The sequence below is a fragment of the Arachis ipaensis genome, chromosome B06 (genome assembly GCF_000816755.2).
Source record: "Arachis ipaensis cultivar K30076 chromosome B06, Araip1.1, whole genome shotgun sequence".
In the NCBI taxonomy this organism is placed as follows: domain Eukaryota; kingdom Viridiplantae; phylum Streptophyta; class Magnoliopsida; order Fabales; family Fabaceae; genus Arachis; species Arachis ipaensis.
Window position 1 is genome coordinate 6,450,238 of NC_029790.2, and position 7,287 is coordinate 6,457,524.

The window sequence follows — 7,287 nt, forward strand, 5'->3', positions numbered from 1 at the left end:
TCGACACGAAGGGCAGCAGCCCAAAGACGAGAAAGAAGAGTCCGAGGACCCTGTAGGCCCCTTTACAGAAGAAGTAATGAACTTCGAACTACCGAAGAGGTTCACTCTGCCGTTGACTCTCACGCCTTATGATGGACTCGGAGACCCGAGGAAGTTCCTAAAGAAATTCCGATCAATAATGATCGTCAATGGTGCATCAGATACAGTTTTATGTCGTTGTTTTCCGAATTATTTAGACGGTCCTGCACTTGATTGGTTGTGTGCTTTGCCTGCAGGTTCCATTTCGCGCTTTCATCAGTTGGCGAAGTTATTTGAAGAACATTTCGCTGGATCTGCAATATACTTGCACGATTTCGATTACCTGAACACTATCAAGCAAGGACCAAACGAAAGCTTAAAGGAATATATGACTCGCTTTACCAAGGTCGCGATCAGCATACCAGATCTCCACCCCGAGGTCCATCTGCACGCAATTAAAAGCAGCCTCCGACCCGGGAAGTTCCAGGAGACGATCGCAGTAGCAAAACCAAAAATATCACTCCGGAGTCCTCCCTCGTACTTAACACACTTCCATTCCTCATATTCCACCGGAGTCCCTTGACACATACGAGAGAATCTGAACAGCTCCTCAAACTTGTCAGTATACTCAGATACGGACATAGTACCCTGCTTCAGCTGCAACAATTCAAGCTCCTTGGCCGTCCTAGCAGAAGTCAGAAAGTACTTCTTATAGAACTCCTCTTGGAAGACATCCCAGGTGATATAATCATCACCCTGCTGCAGAAGGCAGTCCTAGTCCTTGGCAATCCCGACACAAAGTCCATTGCAATACTTTCCCACTTCCATTGCGGAACCTCTAAAGGTTGCAACATCCCGGAAGGTCTTTGATGTTCAATCTTTACCTTTTGACAAGTTAAGCACTTTGAAATATATTCCGCCACATCATTCTTCATACCTGGCCACCAAAACATCACCTTTAAATCATGGTACATCTTAGTACTTCCCGGGTGCCATTAATTAACCGGGTCTTACACTTTGTCAGTAAGACTCTCTAACATGCCGAACTCAATTACCCAAGGATTGAGAAGCTCGCACTGGCACTAATATTCTCGGCAAGACGTCTCCGACCTTACTTCCAGAGCCACGTTATCTACGTCAGAACATATCACCCACTGAGACAAGTGTTACATAAACCAGAAATCGCAGGACGACTCATAAAATGGGCAGTCGAACTGTCTGAATTCGATATCAGATACCAATCCAGGGGACCGATCAAGTCACAATTTCTAGCAGATTTCATCGCCGAGTTTACTACACCATCCGAGGAAGATCATACAAAACAATGGATCTTATATGTAGACGGATCTTCCAATAATGGGAGCTGTGGAGCAGGAATTCGTCTGGAAGCCGAGGACGGATTCATACTTGAACACTCAATACACTTAGCCTTCAAAGCCAGCAATAACCAATCCGAGTATGAAGCACTGCTCGCTGGACTCCGACTCTGTTTAGATCTCCAAATCTCGACGATCAAGGTATATTGTGATTCTTTGCTAGTAGTACAGCAGGTAAACGACCTTTTTCAGGTAAAAGATCCTCTACTCTCTAAATACCTGCTATTAGTAAAAAAATTATCAAAAAAAATTTGTCAAATTTGAAATAGAACATATACCACGTGAACAAAATCAAAGGGCAGATATCTTATCTAAACTCGGCAGTACACAATCCGAGTTATCCACACTGCAACAGTTCACAATAACATCACCCACTGTTACTCTGACAAATGTGTTAAGTGTTACACAGGTAAAAGATTGGAGGGACAACTTTATACACTATTTACAAACAGGTAATATACCAGAAGGGGTAGAAAACGATAAAAGGTTCCGACGGCAAGCATCTTCCTTCACAATACTCAACAGAACATTGTATCGACGAGGATATACTCGCCCCCTACTCAAATGCCTCAACAAGTCAGAAGCTGACATAGCATTAGTAGAAACACATGAAGGAATCTGTGGCACACATACAGGAGCTCGGAGCCTAGCATCAAAGATCCTCCGAGCTGGATTCTTCTGGCCGACGTTGAAACAGGACAGCCAACAAAAAATCAGGTCATGCCAGAATTGCCAAAGACACGCACCACTGATACACATACCTGCCGAGCAAATGCATCATTCAGAAATCAGCTGGCCATTTAACCAATGGGGTTTGGATATACTCGGGCCGTTCCCTACGGCACCGGGCCAGGTAAAATTTCTTATTGTCGGCATTGATTATTTCTCTAAATGGGTGGAAGCCCAACCTTTAGCAAGAATAACATCTCAACAAATGATTTCCTTCGTTTGGAAAAACATTATTTTCCGTTTCGGCATACCTCAACATATCACAACTGACAACGGTCGCCAGTTTGTCGACCAAAAGTTTCAATCTTTCTTGCAAAATCTCAAAATAAACCAATACTTCGCCTCTGTTGAACACCCTCAAACGAACGGACTAGCTGAGGCCGCAAATAAGGTCATCCTGCATGCACTAAAGAAGAAACTAGATGACGCCAAAGGACTCTGGGCCGAACTAATACCTGAAGTCCTTTGGGGATACAACACCACCCCACAAACATCAACAAAAGAAACGCCATTCAGGCTGGTATACGGATCGGAAGCCATGATCCCTCTGGAGATCTCCCAGAACTCAATCCGAACTTGCATCAACAACCAAGACGAAGCTCGGAGATCCGAGCTGGACATCATCAAAGAAATCAGAGACATCGCCGCCTTGAAGCAACGCGCAGCACAGCAAGCAATTGCTCGATAGTACAACAAGTCAGTCAGAAGCAGATCATTCGTCAAAGGAGACTTAGTCCTCCGCAAAACCGAAACTGCTCGGAAACCACCAACACATGAAAAGCTCGCAGCCAATTGGGACGGCCCATACCGAATATCAAAAGTACTCGGTCAAGGAGCATACAAGCTAGAATCACTAGATGGTAAACTCATGCCTAATACATGGAATGTATCCTCCTTAAAGAAATTTTATAGTTAAAAGACAGGGACAGGCTTGTACTCTTTTTTCTACTACCAAGATTTTATCCCAAAGGGTTTTGCTTGGAGAGGTTTTAACGAGGCTAGCCTACCTGCACCTTTGTATTCAAAAGGTTCATAAAAACTCCGAATATGTAGGAGACAAATATTATCTTCTTTATCAGATAACTATACGACTAATATTGTCAATCAAATATAATTCTATCAATACAGCTCAGACAAAGCCCAATACACGTCTAAGCTACAACCTGCCATTATCAGATAACAACACCAACAAAAATACCAATAAGCTCGGAACACTTTCCGACGAATAACAAACAGCTTTTATAAAAAGCACCACATTCAAAATTCAAACAAGTCAAATTCAACAAAGTTCAAACAAAACAAACCAACTATCACATATGCAAAATAAATTCAAATACGTTTCTAACAAAACACATTAAACATTATCGGCTTCATCTTCTGCATCTCCATCATCTTCGATCAGTTGACCATCTCGAACTATCTTTCCAGGATCCATGCCAGAGAGATCGGCATCTGGAACCAAAAACTTAACTTGTAACCTCGCCCTTTCAAAACCTTCAACAAACGAATCTAATATCTCATCCGCCTTTTTCTTCTCCATCTCCTTAAATTGAGCAGTAACCTCAATCAAACGAGTTTGTATGTTCACCAAATCACTTTCCTTTTTCTTCAAATCTTCCACATCTCTAGCATAACTTTCTTTAGTCTCCTTCAACAACTTCTCGGTCTCAGTCAAACGGCCTTGAAGCTCAGCAGCAACACTCTTACTCTTCACCAACTCCTCCTTCAAAACAGAAACCTCTCCTTTCTCTGCAACAACCCTCTTATTTTTCAACTCTTGGCTACGCCCAAGACTTGCAAGATGAAGGCCAACAACCTGAAGAAAGAAATAACACCACAATCCATAAGACTCCCAGAGGAAGAGTAAGGAAAAACCATTAAAAGTCATTACCTGCATATATTGCCCAATAGCCATGTCCCCGACTTCCTTTGCAAGAGTAACATCAGCCGACGACTGGCAATACTCGTCCACCACAGCCATATACGGATACTCCTTTCCCCACACCGAAAATGCCTCACTTTGTTCCGAAATTTCATGAAGCCTTTTTTGATTGCCCATAAAGGCATGTATCTCTTCCAGAGGAACCCCTATTTCCTTATCATCAGAATCATCTGACAAATCAACAAGGTCGGACTTCTTTCTCTTCTTCGCAATCACCTTCCTCCGACCTTGACGAGGCTGAGTAACCTCGCCAACACCAGCAACTTTCTCAGCATTAGACGACGATACCTCCTTCTCCAGATTCTTATTCTTGAAGCGCGTCCTCAGAGACGCAGCTGAAACACCAGGATATTTACCACCTGCGAAAACAACAAACACATCAGAAATACGACAAGAAGCAATAAACACCTTAGGAAAAACCCTATAACTCACCCAAATAGGCTACCACAGCATCTTTATCCTCTTCCCACTTCAGAAGCTCATACATTGAAATCAGGTCTCCTCGACCGATATTTTCAACAAGAAACTCAATCACACAAACATTCCTCGGGGAGATAACCTCAGGACCGAGGATATTCTGAGGTTCCGAGCACCAATACAACGGGAACCTCTCAGCCAGATTTTCATCCACGAAAAATGGAAAATCTTTTTCCAAAGCCCTAACCTTTAAATACATCTCTTTAAAATCTTTAAAAGAAGATTTGTACAATTTGAAAATGCCAAAATCAGGGGTGCTATTGAAGTTTATCCAACCACCTTTCCACACCCCTTTGGCTTGAAATAAAGAAAAGAAAAGATCAACAGAAGGCACGACTTCCAGAAACTCCATTAAAATTTCAAACGAACGGAGAAACGCCCACCCATTTGGATGAAGCTGCGACGGAGCGCAGTTTAACTGCCTCAAGACCTGACATTCGAAATCAGTGAAAGGTAATCTAACTCTCAACTCCTCAAGAACGCAGCTGTGCATATAGAAAAATTCAAAATCACTGCCCCGGTGATAAACCCTATCATTAACACTACAGGGCAGTAACTCAACCCCAATCCCAGAATCCTGCCTCACCACCCTACTAGCATCCACCTCCTTAACAACAGCTTCATCATAGAACAATGACACCCGAGACCTCACGTCATCCCCAACCCAGTCATAAGACCAGTCTATTTCACCTTTCTTCTCCTTCTCAAATCCCATCAGAAACAGTAAACAAACATGCAACCAAGAAATACAAAGAAGATGAGAGAAGAAACGAATTAGAAGAACACAAGCGTGACCATACCTCTCTTGCTCATCCTCCAGACAAGAAGCAGAAAACCAAAAATGCCCAAAATTTCAATCAGCAGAAAAAATTAATCGCAACCAAGAACGTTCCAAATATCAAACCTACCTCAGTCACACCAAACGACGAAAGAGGCATTGGAAACCATCAACACATTAATGAAGCACCCACTCCTTCTCTCTCCTGAATAAAAAGCGCACACAATTTCCCACGTGGCGCAGATGGGAAGTTACTTTAATGAAGTACGTTGAACTGGGGGCTCACTCAGTAACCCACTTTACCGAGTTATAACTCATTACAAAAGCTCAACCTGCTTCATTAAAAAACTTTCTTCAGGCTAAGCTTGGGGGCTATGATATGGTCACCATTAATACGAGCTATAACTCGATCTCATAACCGTTACTGTCCATCACCATAACTCGCCATTTGCCGTTATTGCTCGGCCCTTATGAGCTATAACTCGGTGGCATTAATATTATCATAACCGACGTCCCAAACGGAAAGGTAAAATCGGTTACGAAATCAATTTTATCACCTAGAATGTAACGGACGAACATATATCTATAAAAGAAAGGTAAAGTGTATTTTTTAAGAAACAATTCTGAACTGGACATCATAACTGACTTAAGCATTGGAGTGTCTTTGCAAGTACACTCCACCCCCTTTGTATTGCTCGCACTCTCACATCTACAACGAACATAAGGAACTCGGACCCAGAGGAGCGGACGTTTAACCTCATAGCATATAGCTCGGCTGATCTCGAGGAGTTGAAGCCGACCTATTTCCCAGGCAAGATCATAAACTAACCTAAACTGAGGCTGGCCGAAAAACATATTGAATAGGGTTGTTAAGCTTGTTTCGATTTTCAAGGAAGTATTACTTCAATTCAAACTTCAAATTACTTGATTTTAATTTGTTTGATTTTATTTTTAAATTTAATTTAAATTATATAAACCTTTATTGTTACCAGGCAGTTATGAAGCTAGGGAGAGTTTCCTTATATTGCTGCATACTTGGTTATTTATGCTCGGTCTCAGCCATATATATCTTAATATCTTTTTTTGAAAGACAAAAAATAACAAGAGACTGCTCAAGAAGGATGTTAAGGAGGAAATTTACTTTATACCGTTATATCCTAGGAAGCACCGTTACGACACGCGATACGGACACGACACGACACGGATACGCCGACACGTTCTTTTTATAAAAAATTGGATACGACACGTTTAGGATAAGTTGTGAATTAAAATTTAAATAATATATTAAATTAATAAAATATCATATTGTAAATATAAGAGGAAATATAGTTGCATAAAAAAGTCTAAAAATTATGTAATTATTAAAAAAATAAAAAATTTTAATCTACTCTTGCCATCTCGCTAACAGAAAATGTATCAATGTCTTCTCCTCCAAGTCCATCATCCGCAAATACCACAGCTTCTATGTTTGGTTCATCTAAAGATAAATACAAAACTTCACTCAGATCTGGACTGTTGTCATCAACTCTGAAGTCCCACATGCTGGTATCTCCTTTTTTATAATCTTCACTCATTCTAGATAAAAGTCGGAGATTAGTACGAACATATACCAAATTTTCAGCTCTAAATTGGATCGGACTCGTTCGGATTCGTGACAGCTTCACCAAAATTCTACACCGCAAGAAGACATGTCACCGATACGCTCGTTTGAAGTATCCGTCGAGTGTCGGTGTCGGATTCGTGTCCGACACGGATATGCCGGCACCATAGGAGAATCCGTGCTTCATAGGTTATATCCATGTAAAATAAGATTACTGTGATAAAATTATGCACATTCTAAAAAAACACCAAGTTTTCAAATGATCCGAATCTTAAAAAAACACCCATAAAATAAAATTTGGTTAAATTTGTTCATTTGCAAAGCCAACTATAATATTGTTGAAATACGAGATAAATAAATATGAAGA